Source organism: Tenrec ecaudatus, chromosome 12 (genome assembly GCF_050624435.1).
Source record: "Tenrec ecaudatus isolate mTenEca1 chromosome 12, mTenEca1.hap1, whole genome shotgun sequence".
NCBI classification, from domain to species: domain Eukaryota; kingdom Metazoa; phylum Chordata; class Mammalia; order Afrosoricida; family Tenrecidae; genus Tenrec; species Tenrec ecaudatus.
Genome location: NC_134541.1, coordinates 49,489,932 through 49,513,490, shown reverse-complemented (window position 1 = coordinate 49,513,490; position 23,559 = coordinate 49,489,932). Strand labels below are relative to the sequence as shown.

The 23,559-nt window shown below is 40.3% G+C and overlaps 1 protein-coding gene and 1 pseudogene across 2 annotated transcripts in view; one reads left to right on the top strand and one right to left on the bottom strand.

The window, feature by feature from the left end:
- PCSK2 (proprotein convertase subtilisin/kexin type 2) overlaps positions 1–23,559 on the bottom strand; it is a 282,423-nt gene that overhangs the window by 91,623 nt on the left and 167,241 nt on the right. The gene's annotated exons all lie outside the window — the stretch shown is intronic.
- On the top strand, positions 1,650–22,928 carry LOC142422209 (large ribosomal subunit protein uL1 pseudogene; annotated as a pseudogene).

Genomic DNA, 23,559 nt, shown 5'->3' with positions numbered 1-23,559 from the left:
TAACATCTGGGGTCTTAAAGGCTTAAAGTTAAAAAGTGGTCATCTAGCAGAAAAACAACAAGTCCACATGGAAGAAACACATCAGCCTGTGTAATCATAAGGTGTCCATGGAATCAAGTAATAGGCACCAGAAGGCCCCCACCCACCACTACCACCACTACCACAACAAAATCATATTGTTGAGAATGAGGGGGGTCGGAGCAAAGACCCCAAACCCATCTGTAGAAAATAGGACATCCCTTCATAGAATCATCACAACGAAGGGATGAGTCAACCAGGGCACAGTATAACACCAATGAGACACATAATATTCCTCTGGTTCTTTGAGGCTTCCTCACCCCCTACTATCATGACCCCTTTCAAACTACTGCCTTTCAATGCATGCTAGACTGGATCATGTACACTGGTACGGACACACACAGAAGCCAGGTCAGCTAAACCCTTCAGGAACAGAAATGGGAGTAGTGATTCCAGGAGGGTAGGGGGGAAGCTGGAAGTAGGAGGGGAAGAAGGGGAACAGATGCAGTGATCAATGCATAATCCCCCTACCCAGGGGAATGAACTACAAAAACGTAAGAGAAGGGAGACAGCGGTCCGTGTACAATATGAAAATATCGATAATTTATAATTTATCAAGGAATCACGAGGGTGGGAGCGGGGCAGGGAGGGAAAAAAGAGGAGCTGATACCAAGGGCTCAAGTAGATTAGTCTGGGTACTTTAGAGAAACAAATGCACAAAAACTCATGTATAAGAGAACATTTTATATAGAGGTTAAGTGCGCATCAAGAAAACATCCCAACCCAGTGCTGCCCAAGCACACAAGTCCAACACTAACCCATTAACCCATATGTCCAACACCAATACACAAAGTCCTTCTCCATCTCACAAAACAGATGCAATAATGCCGACTGCAGGAGGAAAGCCGAGTCAGTGAATGTGAAAGCATCTCAGTGCTGGCAGGGGTCTCCACACAGCTGCTCCAGCACCTAGGGATGCATTGGGGTAGGCCCATGTGGCTTCTCCACAGGGATGTTTGTAGGAAGTGAGCCTTGCCAGCTGAAGCAGGGAACTGGCTTAGGCAGCTGCATCCTGGTCTGAGACTATCACAAAGCAAGCGAACTGAGAACTAGAAAGGCGAGGCTCCCTGAGCCATTCATCCCTCCGTCCTTCAACTAACCCCACATGTGTTTATCGGCCAGGTTGGCACAATAAACTGAGTACCTCAGAAAGTAAATGTTTAGGAAAGGATCATGGCAACATATATACAAATATGCTTGATACAGTTGATGTATGGAATATTATAAGAACTGTAAAATCCGCAATAAAATGATTCACAACAACAACAAAAGAAGACAAGAAAAGAAAAGGAAAGGGAGGGTGTGAATGGTTGCTTCGAGGGAAGAATGTCATCAATGTCACTGAATTGTTTGAGGGGGCTTTAAAAAGTTTGTAGGACAATTCCATGATCTTTTATATTTATATTCTACGAATTTTTTTTCTATGAATTTTTTTTACTATCCTTCCTACCTATAGAAGTTATTCAAGCAGTTTATGTATTGCCATGGATTGTCTCAACATGAACAACAAAATGAAATTAGTTTAAACATTGTGCTTCTGCTTTTTTCTGGTTATTGCAGCACTAGGAATCATGGGTAACTACATCTCTCATGGTAGCCTCCTGGAGGCGGTGCAGGAAGTCCTGCGTGGGAACCAGTACAAGAGCTGTAAGCTTTTGGAGACAGTGGAGCTGCAGATCAGTTTGAAGATCCTCAGGACAAATGCTTCTTGGGCACGGTCAGGCTTAAGTTAATCTCTACCCCTCCCCCCCAAATTTTCCGGGTGTTCCTGAGGACCAAAAGCACGGTGATGAAGCCAAAGCTGTGAATATCCCTCATATGGACATCAATGCACTGAAGAAACTCAACAAGATTTAAGAAACTGGTCACAAAAGGTGGCCAAAATGTTTGAAGCCTTTTTGGCTTTTGAGTCTCTGATAAACCAGATTCTTTATATTCTGGGGCCAGGCCTGAATAAGGCTGGCAAGTTCTCTTCCCTGCTTACCCACAATGAGACCATGATAGCCACAGTCAATGAGGTGAAGTCCATCACGAAGTTCCAGATGAAGCAGGTGATGTGTTTGGCAGTGGCTATTGGCCATGTGAAAATGACAGATGATGAGCTCATTTACAACATTGGCTGCCAAAGAAGAATGGGCAAAAATGTCTGGGTTTGCATATTTAGAGCACGAGGGGCAAACTCCAGAGTCTGTACTAAGGCACAACTCAATAAACTTTATTGTTCCTGTTTTTAAAAATGTGCTCCTCTCTTTTGAATGAGCCGCAAATGATATTGAAGACAGCACCCAGCTGTTCACTATTATTTCTTTTGTGAATGATTTTGAAGGTTTGATGAGGTAAAGGACACTGTTCACAACTCCTGATTTCTAGGTTAGAGGAAGATAGAGTTAAAGTTTATTGTGCCCACCTGACCGATAAACACATGTGGGGTTAATTGAAGGGCAGGTTCTCAAGTGTCTTGCTTTCTGATGGTGGGACCAGGGTGCAGCTACCTTAGCCAGTTCCCTGCTTCAGCTGGCAAGGCGCACTTCCTGCAAGACATCCCCGAGGAGAAGTCACATGGATGTATCAATTTCTCTTCTATCTCTCATGCTCTCTATGACTTTACTATAATCTTTACTTATTACCGCTGTACAATTGTGCCTACTGGATCTGTGATGATGTGTTAGGGGCTGGGTTCCCTCACATTGTTGTCCTTTTATTTCACTAAGCATGATGCCTTTTCTAGGGAACGGTTTCTCCTGATAACATGTCCAAAGTACATGAGATGTAGTCTTGCAATCCTTGTTTCTCAAGGAGCTTTCTGACTATATTCCTCCAAAGGTAGATTTTCTTGTTCTTTCAGGAGTCCATGGTACTTTCAGTATTCTTCGCCAGCACCGCAGTTTAAATGCTCTGATTCTTCTTTGATCTTCCCTATTCAATGTTCACATTTCAAATACATAGGAGGTGATTGAACATAGTATGGCTTGGTTCAGGTGTACCTTAGTTCTTATGTGGACACCTTCACTCTTTGAAGAGGTCTTGAGCTGCAGATTTACCCAGTGCAATATGTCAGTGGATCCCTTGACTGCTGCTTCCATGAGCATTGGTTGTGTGCCCATGCTAGACCAAATCCTTGCCAATGTTAATTTTCTCTCCGTTTATCATGCTGTTGCCTAATTATTCAATTGTGAGGATTTTGGTGTCTTTTACATTGGGTTGCAATCCATATTGAAGCCTGTAATCTTTGCTCCTTTTCAGCAAGTGTTTCAAATTCTCCTCACTTTCCACCAACAATGTTGTGCCATCTGCATATTGAAGGCTGTTATTAAATCTTTGTCCCATCCCGATGCCTCATTCTTATTCATATAGTCTAGCTTCTCTCATTATTTGTTCAGCATACAGATTTAATAAATATAGTGAAAGCATACAACCCTGATGCACATCTTTCCTGAATTTAAAGCATGCCGTACTTCCTTGTTCTAATGTACAGAGGCACGTACAGGTTCCACATGAGGAGAGTGAGGCATTCTTGAATTCACATTCTTTTCAGTGCTGCCCATGGTTGGCTATGGTCCACACTGCTGAATGCCTTTGCCTCGGCACTAAAACCGAAGGCTTTTTTTTAGATCATTTTATTGGGGGCTATTACAACTCTTGTTACAATCTATACATCAATTGTATCCAACATATTAGTGCATGTATGCCATCGTTCTTTTCTAGACATCTACCTTCCATTGAGCCCTTGAGATCAGCTCCCCCTCCTCCCACCCTCCCCCGAGCCCTCATGTGCCCTTGATAGATTATAGATTGTTAATTATTTTCAAATCTCACACCAATCACTGTCTCCCTCCCCTCTGGCTTCTGTTGTGCTTCCCCCTGGATGGGGGTGTGGGGTTATATGCCATTCATTGCGGATTAGTGCCTCCTCCCTTCCCTCCTCTCCCCAACTCCCCTCTGTGCTTTTGCTATTGTTATTCCCATTCCTGTTCCTGGGTTCCATGTGTGGTGAGTTTTACCTCTTGCCTATATCTATGTACATGCTCCTGTCTAGTCCAGAGTGGGATGCGGCACTGGTGTGTTGGTTTTTTTTGGGGGGGGGTGGGTGGAGGGATTTTCTGCTTTGAGCAAAGATATATTTGACATCAGCAATGATATCTCTTGTTCCATGCCCTTTTCTGAATCCAGCTTGAAATTTGGGGAGCTCTCTGTCATTTTACTGCTGCAACTGTTAATTGAATTGTCTTCAGCACGATTTTACTTGCAAGGGGGTATTAATAATATTGTTTGTTAGTTTCTGCATTCTATGGGGTTACTTATCTCCAGAATGGGAGCAAATATGGACCTCTTCCAGTTGATTGGCAGGTCGCTGTCTTTCAAATGTCTTGGCATAAACAAGCGAGTGCTTATCATACATCGTCCGCAGATTGAAACGTTTCATTTGGAGCCTCACTAATGTCTTCAGTGCAGCTTGGATTTCTTCCTTCAGAACCATTGATTCTTGAATCAATGACTGACTATCAGCTAGTTCTTGCTGATATAATAACTCTGTGTTCCTTCCATCTTCTTTTGATGTTTTCCTGTAACATTCAACTGTTTGCCCATTGAGTCTTTTGGTATTGCAAATTGAGGCTTTCAGCTTGATATATATATATATATATATATATATATATATATATATATATATATATATATATCGTCCTTTCTGGATTTTATTTGTACATTTCACTGTCTAATACAATGCCAGAAGCTGAGCCCCATAGGTTGGAAGGCACTCAAAATACAACTGCCTTCTCGAAGTCCAGTTGACTACAGTGATGCTGACGTAGTAGCACAGGACCTTCATTTGCTGACGGGACACGGCTCAAAATTAGTGGAAACAGCTGTAAACATCTATCAGTAATTGGAACTTGGACTGTACAGAGTACAAATCTAAAAACATTGGACGTTATCAAAAATGAAATGATATCCTACACAATAAGGAACTGCTATTGGCCATTTAAAATCAGACAAACACAAGGTTTAGTATGCCAGGAATGACAAGTTGAAGAAAGGCCTCACATTCATTAGCAAACAGGACATTATAAGATTTATCTTGAAGTACAATACTGTGTTTGATAGGGCAATATCTATATGTATATAAGGAAATTTAGTCATACAACTATTATTCAAATTTATGCATTAACCATTAAAATTAATGATGATGAAATTGAAGAATTCTACCAACACCTTCAGTCTGAAATTAGTCAAACCTGTAATCAAGATGCATAAAAAATTAATAGGATTGGAATGAGAAAATTGGGAAAAAAGAAGGAGGAATAGTAGTTGGAAAATGTGGCTTTGGTGATAGAAACACAGCTGGAGCTCAAACACTCTTCAAGACCAATGACTTCTTCATCACCAATACCTTTTGGAAACAACATAAATGCCTTCCCCAGATGGTAGAGCCTTCCCCAGATGGTAGACACAGATAATGTAAGCTCAATATCATCAGCCAAAATGAGGCCAGGGACTGATTGTGAAACAAACTGTCAATGGCTTATATGCAAGTTCAAGTTGAAGTTGAAGAAAATTGAAACAAGCTCATGGGAGCCAAAATAGGATCTTGAGTATATTCTATCTGAATCTCAAGAACATCTCAATAGATTTGACTCATCTAAGGACAAAAGACCTGATGAGCTGTGGGATGACATCAAGAACATCCTACATGAAGACAGCAAAAGATCATTTAGAAAACAGAAAAAAAAAATGTAGATGTCAGAAGAGACTCTGAAACTTGCTCTTGATTGTAGCGTACTAAAGCAAATAGAATAAATGATGAAGTACGAGAACTGGACAGAACATTTCAAAGGGCATCTTGAGAAGACAAATGAAAGTAATATAAGAAATTTGAAAAGATGTGGAGATAGAAAACCAAAAAGGAAGAAAGACTACAGATAAACTATGAAATGTCAGCAATCTGAAGCCTAATCATTGCTAGGTGGGGTACTTAGGGCTTTGAGCCACCAGCCACGTCCACATCCGTAAGAAGTCAGCCTCAACATTTGTTAGTCATCTTGGATAACCTGGCTAACAGGAGAAAATTGAAATAGAGGATGATGATTTTGGGAGCTAAGTGAAAAGAAAGCACAAATCATGTTGTAAATATCTCAGTATTTACATATGAAAAGAGCTAAATGCATCAATTTTCTCCCCAGCACCCTATCAATTTTCTTTCATGAAGAAGTTAACTTGAATCACCTTTGAACAAGGTCAACTTTTTTTGTGTCCAGTTAATGTGAAATGTGACCAAAAAGAAAATAAGAAAAGAAAAGGACTGATTTCCAACTGTTCTGTAGGAAGATTAAATGCACGCTGGTTCCTTTCACACCTATTCGTCATTGTAATTGGATTTGGAGCCAGAAATCATTGACAGCATTTGCGATGGGAATCCAACTTAATAATTCACAAGTATGGTGAAGTGATTAAGGTCTTCATTTGGAGGCTGTGCACATACCCCATTAAATTGTTACAAGGATGGAACACCAGAATCCACATTAATCACACAATTGATTTGCTGCATGGGGATTTCAGCAGATGAATCACAAACACTGATCCATTGAGGAGGAAATACTTTGCTCTACACCTGTGTGAAGCCCTAGGTGGTGTGAATGGTCGAGGAGCCCACTGTGAACAGTAAGGATGGAAGCTCAAATTCAACCTGAGACACTAGGTGATTTATTAAAAAAAATCATTGAAAACCCTATGTAGTATAATCCTTTATGGCAAAAGTTAAGAGCTTTTGAGGATGGAATGTATCCAAATTCCCAGTTTTTCTGACTATCCCTACTACTACTGTTGTTCTTGGCAGTTTCAACAACCATTAAAAGAGCTCCTTGAATGACCTTGTTTATTTAAAATCATTTTATTGGGGCACGCACAGCTCTTATCACAATCCATCCATCCATCCATCCATCCATCCATCCATCCATCCATCCATCCATCCATTGTGTCAGGCACATTTGTATATATGTTGCCATCATAATTTTCAAAATATTTTCTTTCTACTTGAGCCCTTGGTATCAGCTCCTCATTTTATCCCTCCCTCCTACACCCTCCCTCTCTCATGAACCCTTGATAATTTATAAATTATTATTATTTTTTCATTTCTCACACTGTCCGATGTCTCCCTTTACCCACTTTTCTGTTGTCTGTCCCCTTGGGAGGGGGTTACATGTAGATCATTGTGATCGGTTTCCCCTTTATCCCCCCACCTTCCCCTTACACTCCTGGTATCACTACTCCCAATATTGGTCCTGAGGGGTCTATCTGTCCTAGATTCCCTGTGTTTCCAGCTTTTATCTGTACCCATGTACATGTTCTGGTCTAGCTGGATTTGCAAGGTAGAATTGGGGTCATGATAGTGGGGTGGGGTGGGGGAAGCAAGCATTAAAGAACTAAAGGAAAGTTGTATGTTTCATTGGTGCTATACTGCACCCTGTCTGGTTTGTCTCTTCCTTGTGACCCTTCTGTAAGGGGATGTCCAATTGTCTACAGATGGGCTTTGGGTCTCCACTCCACTCTCCCCCTCATTCACAATGATATGATTTTTTGCTCTGTGTTTTTGATTCTTGATACCTGATCCTATCAATACCTCATGATCACACAGGCTAGTGTGCTTATTCCATGTGGACTTTGTTGCTTCTCAGCTAGATAGACATGTATTTATCTTCAAGCCATTAAGACTCCAAACACTACATCTTTTGATAGCCAGGCACCATCAGCTTGTTGTTTTCTTTTTCTCTGTCTTTTTTTTTTTGTGTGTGCTTATTATTGTCTCTGCATGTCTATCTAGATAAGACAGGTGGGATACACAATCCGGTGGAGAAAACAATGGGATCTAAGGTTCTGGGGTGGGCGGGTGTGGTGGTGGGGGACACTGGATAGTGGGAGGTGGGGGAAAGAAAGTGGGTGTTAAAGAAACAAGGGAGAAGGGAAAACAAATGATCTAAAATTGATGTCTGGTAGTGCTTGATTAGGGCAATGTAACTGAGAGGAATTACTGTAACCCAAATGAAGGCCTAGCATGATAGTGGGACAAGAGGAAAGTAAAAGGAAATAAAGGAAAGAACTAGGATGCAAAGGACATTTATAGAGGTTTAAATATAGCCATGTACATATGTAAATATATTTATATATAAGGATAGGGAAATAGATCTATGTACATATGTTAAGTATTAAGGTAGCAGATAGACATTGGGCCTCTACTCAATTACTCCCTCAATGCAAGAACACTTTGTTCTAATAACCTGGCATTCCATGATACTCGCCTTCCTGACATGCATGATCGCTCAAGACAAAGCGGATGCATAAGCAAATGTGGTGAATGACCATTTTTCTTGACCTTCTCATAACTCAAAATGGTTCCACTGTTTATTCCATTAAGATTTGAATTTCTCAGCCTCTATTGCTTATTCACTTTCCCAGTTCCCCTTTTTTCTAATCACCAATAAGTCTCATAAGTCCTGCAAATCCCTTGGCCTATCATTTTTGCCTCCAAACATCTCAATTTCCTTTGAACTTGTGTGCTGTTTTAGGGGACAACAGGAACCCCAAATTTCAATTATAATTTAAGGATACCATTTATTAAGCTATAATCAGGACAAGACAAAAGCCAAGACACATAATCTGAATGAGGGAGACCTTTAGCACTTGAGGTCATAATGGTGTCCGACGGTTTGCAGAGATTTAGAGACTTAAAGGAGACATGGGATGTCACAGAAGCATTATTGGTGGCAGATCAATACATCACAATCACAGGTAGGACTACTGAGAGAGAATGGGATCATGCTTTGTAACGGATATTATGTGTTAGACAGAATAGCGTACAAGATAGAACCAAAGTCTTCTAACCAAGGGACTCGGTATGACTCGTGACTAGGTGACCCTGATTTGGCAGTTTTCATCAAGGCCATACCCAGGCAAGTGCTTAAAGGAGACTGCCCTTCATAGACTGGTCTTCCTTACCCTGAGCTGTACTCCACACTGAAGGCTAGAATCCTTGGTCTTCATCAGCAAGTGCTTCAGTTTCCCCTCACTTAATAATCATAGCTTTGATTGCGTTTTACTTTCAGGATCACATTGGAGAAACCAAATTCCATTTCTTGTCACAGTTCTTCAGAGCAATGCTTCAGAAGTTTGATCCCACTGGTTTAAAATTCCCATTCCAAGCTTCACTCTTATCTGCAGCTGATCAGGACTCAGCAGCTTTGGCACCCAAGTAGCATAAAGTTTTCCCAACTTCGAATTCTTCAGAGTTATGTAAATTGAACCACCTGAGATTTCTCCAGTGGTGGCTATTGTTTCTGCTGCTGTCCATCAGTGCTCTTTAAAGAGGACACAAACAAGATGCATTTTTTCCTCCCACATTCATTTGGATGGTCCTGCCACTCTGGGCTGCAGCTTCAGCATTGTCTTGTCTCTTGTTACAATGAGTTATTTCGAGCACTGTCTGGATAAACATGGTGTCCACCATTTCTCCACCAGTCACCATACATTACCCCAATCATCATAGTACGTTTCACTTTTTTCTATATCAGCAGAATCCATGTTGCTCTGATAGGAACTGAGAGTATCTTAGTGCCTCACACTAGACACAGTTCAGACATGTTGTAACAGGCTAGCATCAGTTTATTCGGAGGTAAAAACAATTTGGAAAACAACCCCAAAATTTGAAATCCAGACATAGTTCTTTCATAATATGTTTTTTCTATGAGCCTTTTGAATGTCTGTATAATTAAGATGAGATTGCATGTACGTATGTAGATTGGGCAGACTGACACAGGTATGTTTTGAAAGGCTACCAAGTGTTTAAACATTCAACATTTTATTACTTGTCTTCTTGTGCATTAAATTTTCATATCTCAAACCTCCTTTTTATATATAATTTTTGATCATTCTGCTTTTAGCTATGGCCATGATATGAGCAGCATTATTTACACATTTTAATTGCATTTTGCCCTTATTACTTTAGAAATTTAGTGAAAGTGAGGCAAATAAAATAGCTAACAGTGGAATTAAAAGTACGATGTCAAAAATCTAATAAAATTGACATGAGATGGAAATAAATGGGTGCATTTGAAAATAGCAAATCTTTAGTTGAAATTGAATATTCATTAGATTTATATCAGCCATGTGTTCAAGTGTGATCAAAAAGAATAAAAGCATTTTAAGACCATTTTGGAGATAATCAGTAAATTCTAAAAGTTGAGGTATCATTAAAATGAAAACCAAACTCACGGCTATCAATTGATTCTAACTCCTAGCAACTCTCTTGGGGACAATAAAACTGCCCCTGTAGGTTTCAGAGGAGGAAATCTTTATGGGAGAAGAAAGCATCCTCTTTCTCCCATGTAGGATCTGATGGTTTCAATTTGCTGACCTTGAAGTTAGCACCCCAAGATATAAGCCATTATATCACCGGGGCGCCTTGGGGTATGGTAAGCCCCCAATAAACTCATTGTCATTAAGTGGATTCCAACTCAGAGCCACCTTATAGAACAGAGTAGAATTTCTCCCATAGTTTTCCGAGACTGTAACTCTTTATGGGAGCATACAGCCTCATTTTTCTCTCACTGAGCAGTTGGTAGTTTCGAAATTCTGACCTTCCTGTTAGCAGCTGAACACCCAACCACTATGCCCCCAGGTAAAGTAGAGGTGGTAAAATTATCATAGTTTTCATCACTCATTTTTAGTTTTCTGAGAGCACCACTTTATAAATGTACATCTATTGTTCAAATTTGGGGGTTGCCTATATTAAAAAAGAAAACAATTTTGAATGGAAAAATGAATCAGAATTTCATTTAAATATATCACAGAATTAAAAATCCTAAGCAATCTCTATGTATACATTTTCTTTTTTAATATAAAACTATTTGTTGATCACCGTTGACCAGTATTTACAATTAAATTAGACAATACACAATTGGATTAACCTGCTGATCACTACAAAGTGATTTTTCCTGGCTTTAGCTAAGCTAGAGTAACCCACATCCTGTGAAGAGTGACACTACATGTCAAGAAGGGGTTGGGATAAAAACAAAGGCTGTAGATCAATAGTCCAGATGATGTTTGCTCACCCATTTAATCCAGCAGGTCCTAAACAGCAACATTGCTAACCAGCTTAATTGGTTTTCACCAGCGAGGTCTTAAGACATTCCACGAATCACAACCTTTTCCTTAATATAACAGAGACTTAAACGTTCTGTTAAAAATATGCTTATCTAACAGGAACAAACTCCCACTTAACTAAGCCTTGAGAACAGACCAATCTTAGTCTACTTGTCTTATTTGGGTGGCGAGGTTTTGAGTAGTGCTGAGATTTTTCACTCAGGGAATATTGAAAATAAAGTTTCATTTGTATGATTTTATAGATATGGATTTTAATAGAGTTTTAAAAGTAGCTTAATTAATTACTCAATTATTTATTTGATTTGAAAACTTATGGCTCACAAGTACCCCCCCTGCCCCTCCCCCCCCTTGCTTGCGGTGAGCTACTACTTAAATTGCTCAGAAGGCTAGGATCCCTGTAACAATAGGGAGACACCAATGATGGTTAAAGGCCACTTTTGTTCATAATCGTTTTACTTTTGGTGAATGTAAAATAAAATAAAATAAAAGGTGTATATGTATTGATGCAAGTACACATATAAAAACTAAGAACCCAAAAATGCAGCATAGTCCTCAGCATACATTATGGGTTAAACAAGTTCAGATTCAGTAATGATGAAGAACAATTTCCTAATATTTAGAAAAGCTGTTCTCTAATGCAGAAGAGATAATATACCACGGTATCACATGCTCTTTTTGATGCATGAAGCCATCCATTACAGAAAGCTTTATTTGTTCAAAGTAACCAGTGCTGTTGACACCCAACAATTCCCCTGACACTACTTCCAAACAAACATTTCAAACTTGATTTCCATTAGAATGCAGTTATTCTGCACACTAATAATTCAAAACAAAAACAAAAAACCCAAGATCCAAATGATATCTATAATATCATTTATGCAATATAGGTATGCAATATATATATATATATATATATATATATATATATATATATATATATATATATATATATATATATATCAATCAGTACAAACAATTATTGAGCTTCATCCTCTGGACAAGAATGCCAAGTTAGTCCCTCTTCAAGAAACCCAGTGACCATTTGAGGGCCTTTCATGTGTGCCTCTTTTGCCAGCACCAAGTCCACCTTGTCTGAATCTTTCCATTTCACGAGAAACGTTCATCCTCGGTGGCATCAGTTCCTCATGCAGGATCCTGAAAAGGCCCTTGGTTTGTCAGCAATCTCGCTTTTCTGTGATTTGCTGTTATCAGATTCACTGTCAGATTAAGACTTTCTTTTGTACCATCTTTTTATTTACTAGCCTTTTGAAAACTGGGAAGTCCTTCAGTGAATTCTGAGCAATCTACACTTTCTTCAGGTTCCCAAGTGTTATCAGCATCTAGAAATCCTTTGTATCTCAGGAAACATCCCACCTCCTAGCCACAGCACATTGGTCCAGTACTTTTTCTACCCCAAATTTGTCAGGCACAGCCTCTTGGGCTTTTTCACTCTTTTCATCCTTTTTTTTGCAATGTCCTTTTATTGGAGGCTCCTTTTTGTTACAGACTTGAAAGCTATTATTCACCGCCTCCGAGCTGCTTCAGGTCTCGGGTCTACAGCATCTTGGGCCCTGCAAGCGCCTTCAGCTGGAGGCATAGTCACGCTAAATCTTTATGAAACTTTAACAATGCAAGAATTGCTGGCCAGAGCTCCCAATGGTTGTCCTAGCTCTGTTAATTACCAGCTAAGACTTCAAATCGCATATATATGAATAATGATAATGTCACAAGGCTTTTCCAGACAACAGAATGAAATAAGTAAAAGCACTTTGCAATCTCTACAGGGTTATTTAAATCTCAAAGAGGTTATTAAAATGCTGTGCTCATTGCAGGTGGTATTAAGGCTTGTTTGCATCTTAGCTGTCTTCAACAACGAATGAGGTTGAGTACGAGGCACCTGACAGGAGTGTTGGAAAAGACCTTTTGGTGTAGGTGGGTTCTCAATGCCCACTCTCCTGCTCACCCTTCTAGATGCATGTAGATTCTCACCCACTTTGGTGACAGATTGGACAGGATCTGATCATTGTCCCTTTGAATATATAAGGTCACTGAAAAGGCATTAGCAGTTGGAAAAATGCCAGCATAATCTCTTCTGGCAGCAAAAGAAGGGGATTCATACTTTGATTTCTTTTCTTGTATCTCTGCAAAGATTAGGCAATGAGGTGCTATTTTAGGTGCTGAAGATGAAGGGGTTTGACCGAAAACATCAGGTTGATTGTGACCTACTCAGCTCCCCAGTTCTTGAGAAGAACAATACTTCTCCAACAGCTAAATGGCACTCTAGGATTTCGCGGATGCTCTGGGTTATAATTGTAACCTAGGAAAGAAGACAGAAGTGGACACAGAGAATCCACCCCCTTGGAAGGAGACGGAAGCCGCAGACTGTGCAGTTGTGTGAGAGGGTGATGAAATGAGATGGTGGTGAGGAATGTGGCTCCTGTAGTTAAGTAGCCCATTTGAATCCTGGCTTCATCAGTACCCTACTGGTAACTAAGCAAATAGCGTATCTTTCTATGGCTCAGCTTTTTGTTTTGTTTGATTGAATATAAATGAATGAGCATTTTCTCCTTAATTATAATTGTTACCAACAATATAGGGGAAAATATAGTTCATGAGCATAGTTCGTTAAAAAATGTTGAGAAAAAAAGAGCAATTGAGGTGTCTTCCCTTAGTTTGATGTGTTGCTTTTGTTAGGCGCTGTCAAGGTGGTTCTGATTCATAGTTCCCTAATGCATAACAGAATAAAATGCTTCCCGGGGCTGTGCCATCTGCATGATTGTTTTTATGTTTGAGCTCGTTGCTACAGCCACTGTGTCCATCCAACTCACGTGGAGTCTTCCTCATTTCTGAGCTCCTCGACTCTATGAAGCATGATGCTCTTTCGCAGGGCTTGGTCTCTCCTGATCATGTGTCCAACGCACATGAATCAATGTCCTGCTGCCCTTGCTTCTAAACAGGACTGTGACAGTATTTCTTCCAAGACAGATGTATTTGTTCTTCTGGCAGTCCACGGTACTTTCAGTATTCTTTGCCAGAACCATAATTCAAATGCATCGATGCTTCTTCAGTTTTCCTTATTCATTGTCCAATTTTCAAAATGTCATGGCTTGGGTCAGGTTCACCTTCATCCTCAAAATGGATGCGCACTGCAACACTTTAAAGAGGTCTTGTGCAACATACTTACCCAAAACATTGCCTGGTTTCGACTGCTCTTCCATGAGCACTGATTGTGAGTCTAATCAAGACAAACATCTTTGGCAACTTTAATCTTTTCTCCACTTATCATAATATTATATGTTAGCTCAGTTGTGAGGATTTTAGTTTTCTTTGCATTGACTTGCAATCCACACTACAGTCCTTGATCTTCCTCAGCCGGGGTTTCCAGTGTTCTTCCCTTTTAGCAAGCAAGGTTGTGTCATCTGCATATCACAGGTTGTTATTAAGCCGTCCTCCAATCCCAATGCCACGTTACCCTTCATATAATCCAGCTTCTTGAGTAATTTGTGCAGCTTGTAGAATGAATAAGTATGTTGAAAGGAAACAACACCGATGCACAACTTTCCTGATTTTAAACAGCTCAGTATTTCTGAGTTCATGTATAGATTCTGCATTAACACAATGAATTCCCATCTTTCTCAATCCTATTTATAGTTATGATTCACACAGTAAAATGCCTTTGGATTATTAATAAAACACAAGCTAACATCTTTCTAGTATTCTCCGCTTCCAGTCAGGACATATCAGATATCAGCAATGATCCCTTTCATGACTCATTCACTTCTGAATCTCTCTTGAATTTATGGCAGCTCCTTGTTTATGTACTGCTGCAGAGGTTGGTGAAGAATCTTCAGGGAAACTTCAGGTGCTTGTGGTATTAACACTGCTGTTTGATAATTTCCACATTCTGTTGGATTGGTGGGCAAATACTCAAGGGAAATGGTTGCTCGTGTAGAAAGAATATGTTTAACTGTATGAGAAGCTGCCAAACCTCTTTCTAGGGGGTTTGCATCATTGCACACCCCACTGGTGAGGGTGGTGGTGGTGAGGTGGCACATATTTTTTCTCTCTGCAGAGACCCTCTAGATAAGGAGGAGGGAATTTTTTCCTGACCACAGCATTTGGAATATTTGTAACATCATTCATGGGCCGCACTGGTCAAATATTTAATTAATACACCCCTAGTGTGACAGCTAATCGACAGGTAATTCCTGGGGCCTAATTGACAGCTAAATGACAGGTAATTCCTGGAGTCACAAAGTCTAAGAAAGCTCCAGGCCTAAGCAGGCTTTCACATCTTTTCCAGCAACCAAAAAGCATATTTTCCTCCAATTAACACATGATTGTTTACTTGAGAGTAACTCCCTCTTTCTTTCTCATTATCCCATTATATCAGTTGCTTTCTGCAGATATATGAGCATTTGAATCTCTGACCCAGGCATCCCATTGTCCTATTGGTCTGACAAATGAAGTTTTCCATCGAGGTTCGTACTACACAGTCAGACCAGTCACCATCAAGTCAGTTTCAGTGCATGGTGACTCCATGTGTATCTGACTAGAAATGAGCTCCACAGGGTCTTCAATGACTGATCTTTTGGGAGCAGATTTCTGGGTCATTCTTTCAAGGCATGCAACTTTAAAACCAATATGTTAATTTAAAATATTGCATTATTAAGTAAAAATGATTTAATAAACGATAGCTCAGTGAGCCACGAGAATTTAGGCTTGTCTTCATATTTAGAAAATCCTATTTTTAATTAGCTGTAAATGACACTGAACAAGTGATTTACCATCACAATCAAAAGATATTTACTACATACCCATTGTCACTCAAAATATAATGAGCTCCAAAGTAGATATGGGTCCCTGGTTGAGATTGAACATCAGTGGTAATATTACTAAATATACTTCTGTCAAAATCTTTGTAATATCTAACACTCCATGATGTGAGAAAAATTTAAGTATGCAATTATTTCCTAGCTCAACACGGCATGCTTTCAAATTAAGCATCCTGACTGCTTGCTATCTATTGCTCTCCAAGGTCTGGTCAGCCCTCCTGTTGCTGATGAATTGAGGCATGATGTTTGCTGCTGGCTCCTATGCTGTGTTCCCATTGAACAAGCCCCCCGGAGTCTGGTGCCTGAATTTTTACAGACCCCTGATGAGACCAGCGGTACTTATCAGTATTTTTGCCTACTCTTTTTAGACTTATTTGCTTAACAGGGAGACCTTTTTAAAAAAAATCTTATTTTACATGTTCCTGAATGTTGCTTGTTTGTTTGTTTGTTTAAAGAGATAGAAGGAAGCATTATTTAGTGAGCATCGCCTAAGTCTATGACATTTAAAATACATTTTCTCATATTTTTAATTATTGTAAACATATTTACATTATATTTATTATTTATATATATATAACATGACATTTGCCAATTATTTAGCCAATTGCATTAATTGAGCTGTGACCATCACCAATAGTTGTTGCCAAAATTGCCACCACTCTAAAGACAAACTCATTACATCTCAAACAATGGATGCCTCTCTCTCCTTCCCTTCCACTACTGGGAATTACTAATAAAAAATGGTCTTGATCTATTTGTCTAAGGATCTCTGGGGGCACTTCTGGGTAAGCACTGGACAGCTAGCCTCAAAGTCAGTGGTCCAAACCAACAAGCGATTGCAGGGAGAGAGACCAGGACATCTGTTCCTTAAATGTTTACAAAACTTGGGAAACTCACAGTAGGGTCGCGATGAGTCGGAAATGATTTCATGGCAGTGTTTTTATCTTTTCAATATAATTGCTTATTCTTATCATTTTGCATAAGTGGGATCATCCAATGGGTTTCCTTTTTTAGGAATGAATTCTTTTAGTCAATCTGTTTTCAAGGTTCATTCATCTGTTAGATTCCGGACTTCATTTTACATTATGGCTTAGTAGTATTTCATTGTATGTGCCAAATTTTATTTCTTCTTTTTAACCACAATTGCCCTTATTAACATTTCTAGAAATACTCCCTCTATATTACTTCTATTCTCACTTACCAATCCATCTCAACAGCAGACAGATCTTTGAAAAAATGTTCATTCCAGACCTGCATTCCCCAAACTCTCTTAAGTTTCCTTGTGCTACCATATCTTTAGGAGAGTAGATAGCCTGGTCTTTCTTCAGTGGAGCAGTTGGCAGGTTTGAACCACCAACAGTATTGTTGAGTCCAATGCTCACCTCACAGATTCAACAGGGCTCCAACAGTTTACTGGGTACCATTCCACAAATAATTGGTATGGTATGGTATTCAATAAACTGTTGAGGAATGAAAACCTCTGAGAGGTGGCTTAACTTCACCTAACACACAAATAACAAAATAGGTGGAGGTAGGCCCACCTGCATGCCCAAGCCTCCTTGTTACCATTTCTACTATACTCCTTTATCTTTGTTGAAGAGAAGATGCTTAACCCATATCTGGCCAAAGGAATTTTTATGCAGGAACTTTTACTGATCATTCTAAACTTCAAGATACAAAGGAGGTAGTGGTCATAAGAATTCTTGCCTTCCATGCAGGAGACTTGGGTTCAATTTCTGGCCTATGACTACCTATCAGTGAAGGCTTAAGTGTTGCTTTGATGATCAGTGGAGGCTTATGTGTTGCTTTGATGTTTAGCGAGTTCTACTGGTGCTTCCTGACAAAGACAGACTAGGAAGGAAGGTCTGGCAATCCACGTTTATAGAATCAGCCAGTGAAAACCCTCTGGACCAAACTAATAAAATGTGCAATGGAGAGTGTTTAATTCTGTTATTCACAGAGTTGCTATGAGTTTAGTGCCAGCTTAATGACAGCCAATAACAATAATGATTTAGTATAAAGGACCTTAAAGTGGGATATGCTCAGGGAACATACAAGGTCCATTAAAGTATGAAAAGAAAACACTATGACTACATTTATTTTAATTTTATCTCTCAATGTCTTTTTCTTGAGCATGTCTTCTAATTGTACAAAGTACATTTCTCTAGTACTGCACTAGTATAATGTGTGAATCAAGAACTATGCATATATCAGGAGAACATGATTAAACATTTTATGGAAAGGATTCTGTGGTTATAATTTCGAGGTCTTATGATTTCATCAGTGTAACAGATATTGCTGTTACAATCTTGCTCTAACCTTATCATTACTCTTATCATTTAAATGTTCATTGGCTCAATTTGAACCAACATTCTCATCTCTCTATCTCTGGAGTCTGATCAGCCCTTAACTGTCCCAGCCAAGCTGTGTGGGAAACCTCTGTCCTCACCAACCTGTTATTAACTCCTAGCTAATGATGGATGGAATTTGTGTATTAGTACCACAACTCTTTCCTCCTCATGTTCTCTAACTTCTCCCCTTAGTTACCAATGAGAATTGACTCCAGTTGTTTATACCCTACATGGTCTTCCTTTCTTGTCCCACACCTCCATTTCCCTACCAGTGTTTCCTGGAAATATTTACCAATAAACTATGAATCTTTGACACCATGTCCTGAGATCATATTCTGGGACAAACTGTGAATGCAAAGTTTTCCTTTGAAATAACTCTAATGTTTGGAGCAACATGTATGGGAGATGACATAAGTGTGGCTTTAAGCTTGTAATTCTCTAAAGCAAAATGAACTATATTTAAGCTACTTGGCAATATCATTTCCTTACAAAATTTTTGTTTATTAATGAGTGATTTTATCGAGAGGGAGGAAATTTTCATAAAGTTTTATAGCTACACAAGACAAGCCTAATTTTCTTGGCTAAAAAATGAAGATGACATCATATCCAAGTTAGCAGTTTGCTAGATGCCACACAGTGAGAAAGTGGCATAGCCAATGATTACACTTGGATAGCTGTCCTCGGGACTCATGTTTCCAAAAAAACCACTTTCCTACATAGACATTCCTTGTGTTACTAAGGTCCACTGCTAAATGTGTCTCTAGGTGAATTTGTAGTTAAGTTGGAACAGGTGGGAGACTAGGCTAGATGGCATGCTAGGTAGGCTTCCCAGACCCTCTATTCAAAGACGCATGAAGCCAACTGAAGCAGAGTCAGGTGCCAATGCTGGAACCCTGAGCGTCAGAGGAAAGCATTAAATAAATGGATGGAATAGAGCATAGGGCTCTTGTTTGGCACTACATTAATGTAGCCAAAGGTTCAGAGACTTTTTAATGCTTTAAAAGATGCACATCACACAGTGAATGTGATTGGGATGAAGAATTTGTTGCAAGCAAGGGTTGGTTCACATGAAAGCAGCCACAGAAAATTGTACATTAAGAAAGCATCCCAACCCTGTCCAGTCCAGGCCCATAAGTACAAAATTAGCCCATATGTCCAACACCAATCTATAAAGTCCTCTTCAGATTCACGAAACACATGCAATGATGCCAAATGGAGGAAGACCACAGGCCAGAGAGAGTGGGAAGTCTTGGAGATCCAGTGGCATGGTAAGCATCTCAGTGTTGGCAAGGGTCCCCACATGGTTTCTCCAGGTCCAGGGTTCTGGCTGCATCAGGGTAGGTCCATTTGGCTTCTCCTCAGGGATGTTGCGCAGGGAGTCAGCCTTGTCAGCAGAGAGTCTCCAAGGAAGTGAACCAAGAGACAGTGTGTCTCCTCCCTCCAAGGAGGTAAAAATCAGGAATTCCCAGAATTCTCAAGACAAAGCCATGCCCACACAGAAGCCTCATTGGCTATGACTCAATTGACACTAGACTCCAACCCTTCACTCTTAATCCTCTCAAGTCCCAAATTGACACTAGATTATGCAACTACCACAGTGCTGATTAGATGTGTTTGTCTCTTAGCAAAATATATGTGGTAAAGGAGGTATAAATAATGCCAACTATGAGCAGGACAAAAAGTGAATGAGAGAGAAAAAGAGAGATTGATTATGAGAGTAGGGGGTACTGGACAGAAGAAATGAAAGGGGAAAGGAGAAAGAAAGCTAGTTTTCATTCATTCATTCATCCCAGCAATCATTCATTCAAAACAAATCTGTTGCTAATTTAGTCTGTTCCAACCACTCTGTAATTCTGAGTATAGAGGTGTGAACAAGACGGATAAACATCCCTACTCCTTGCCCCTTCCCTGAGCTAACAAAAGATGACAGTAACACAGCTGGGAAGAGACTTAACAGGGTGCGATATTTAACCTGAGCACGTGGACTCAGCTGTGGGAGAAGCTAGGATAAGGGCCTTTTAAATCTTAACCACACAGGATGGGGTGGGGGTATCTTGTCAGTTTAGAGCAGTGGTTCTCAACCTGTGGGTCATGACCCCTTTAGGGATCAAATGACCCTTTCAGAGGGGTCACCCGATTCATAACAGTAGCAAAATTACAGTTATGAAGTAGCAATGAAAATAATGTTATGGTTGGGGGGGGGTCACAACAACAAGAGGAACTGTATTCAAGGGTTGCGGCATTGGGAAGGTGAGAACCGCGGCTGTACAGTCTGAAGTTAGTGACAAAATAAAAGATTAGGGGAGAGTTGTGATAGGACCAGTTGCTTCAGAGGATGTAGGAAGGGGAAGGTCTGTGAGCTTAGGAGCAGAAAGGGGAAGCAGAAAGCGGAGGCTTTTATGGGCTCCATGGGATACGACATTGGACGGGTCCCAGATCCCAACAGCAGTAATAGCAAGAGGAGGACACGCTGTAGCTTGGAGCTGGGAGCAGCCAAACTGGCTGAGGGCGTGGCCAAGGTTTGAGAAGCAAAGAGACTAGTCCAGTATGCCTTGTATGTTTGGGACTTTAGTCATTGTGGCCCTAGTGTGGGAAACAGAAAGATTTCTCCCAAGTGGTCTCCCCCCAATATATGCCAGACTTAGCTGCTTGCTACCCATGGTAAATGTCTATACACGTGGAGGTTGATAAGAGTGGTCAGAGGCTATTGTCCCTAAGGACTATCCGTCATCTAGAGCAGTCAGACTGTATGAGCTGTCCCACCCTAAGGAGGGCCCACTCCCTTCTGATAAGGATAGTAGTAGATTGTTTCCCTGAAGGAGAGCCCAGGGAGGCCTAGCCCATTCAAGGGTGACCAAGGTTAGGCCACTCATCTTGTCACATGTATATCCCTAGTCCCTCCCCTACCTCTCATGTATACACCCCTAGCTCATCCCTACCTGTTATGCTATGGCCCCTCCTATTGCTCATATTGCCTATTGTACAACCCCTTCCCGTGACATATGTCTTTACCTGTAATTTGGAAGCATGCACACGCCCAAAGATATATAAGCCTTGGTTAGCAATAAATCACGCTCTCTCTCCTACAATTCCCACCTTCCACTTCCTGACGTGGACCACCAAGCGGGGGTGAGGGGAGCATGGTACTATAAAATGTGTCTGACTCCATTATTTCAATCTCTCTTGTTCTCTATGACTTTACTATAGTCTTTACTTATTATCACTGTATAATTGAGCCTACCGGACCTGTGATGATGTGTTAGGGGCTGGCTCCCCTGACACCATAGAAGTACTATTGCTGAGATATGGAGGACTAGACGGGTTGGGGAATCAAGTGACATTGACTATGGGCAAAATTCACAGTTTCTTACTCACTGACTGTGAGAACTAGAGCAAATCACTGCGCTCTCTGGTTTTCAGTATTCCAGATGCAGGCAGTAAATATAAAACTGCCTTCTTTATTGATTTAATATGAATACTAAATGTGCTAACACATATAAAGTACCGTAGCAACCTTATATACAATAGAACGAGACAACGCTTGGTCCTGTGCCTCCCTCACTGTTGTTGCTACGCAAGCCAGTGCGCAGTCCTTGTGCCAATCTCTCTTGTTCGGGTCTGCCTCTCTATTTCACCAAGCCCGATGTCCTTTTCCAGGGACTAGTCTCTCCTGATGACATGACAAAAGTCTGTGAATGGAGGTCTTGGCATCCTCTCTGCTCAGGAGCATTCTGCTTACAATTCTTTCAAGGCAGCCTTGTTTGTTCTTTTGGCAGTCCACGGCACATTCACTGTTCTCCACCAGCACCGCATTCCAAGTGCAGACGTTCTTCTGTAGGCTTCCATGTTCAACTTCCACATGCATATGAGGCGATCAGAATGACCATGGTCAGGTGCACCTTAGTCGTCGGAGTAACATTCTTGCTTTTCAACACTTGAAAGATGTTTTTTTAAATACAATGCGTTGTCTGATATACTGACTGCTGCCTCCATGCACATGGATGGTGAATCCAAGCAAAATGAAATCCTTAGTGACTTTAATCTCTTCTCCATGTACCATGAATGTTACTTCTTGGACCATTTTTGAGCATTCTTGTTTTCTTTATATTAATTTGTAATCCTTATGGAAGACTGCAATCCTTGATCTTCATTAGCTAGTACTTCAAGTTCTCCTCGCTTTCAAGAAGCAAGGTTGTATCATTTGCATATAGTAGTTTGTTAATAAGCCTTCCTTCAATCCTGATATGCCATTTTCCTTTTCATGTAGTCCAGCTCCTCCAATTATTTTCTCAGCATAGATTAAATATCACAGGAGGAAACGACCTTGACGTACACCTTTCCTGATTTTAAACCATGCAGTATCTTCTTCTTCTGTTTGCAGAACTGCCTCACGACCGATATACAGGCTGTGCACGAGCACCACAAAGTGTTCTGGAATTCCTGTTTTTCTCAAGGCAGTGCAGAGTTTGCTATGATCCGCACAGATCTGTACAGACCTTTGGCTCATAAATAAAACACAAATGAACATATTTCTGGTGTTCTCTGCCTTCAGCCGAGGCCCCATCTGACATTAGCAATAATATGCCTTGCTCTACTTCCTTTTTACACCAGCTTGAGTGTCTGGCAGCTCCGTGTCTAAGGTACTGCTGCAACCACATGCAATGGGTGTCAGCAAAATTTTTCTTGAACACGATACCAATGACACTGTTCTATATTGTGTACATTCTGTTGGGTCACCTTTTTTGGAAATTGGCATAAATATAGATCTCTTCCAGTCAGTTAGATAGGTAGATGTCTTTCAAGTTTCCTGTCACAGAAACTGATTTAGTATAGGATAATTGTGAGTGTTTTGAGTGATTAATTTAAATGTATGCAAATGCTGGTTATGGGCTTATCCACTGAGAAAGGACTCTTTGTAAGGTGGCAGGATAAGATTGAAGAAGGCTCTAGATGACAGTGGAAGCCCATAATCCATGTTCAGGGTTCACACATAGATTAAGCCTCTGCAGAATCCCCCGCTGCCTTGTTATCAGGCAGAGCATTGTAAAGTTGATTATGGCAGATGTAGTTAGGTTAAAATGTAAAATGTTATCATTACATCTCTCCTTTGCCCTATTTTAAATTTGTTTCCCGTTTTTAAAAAG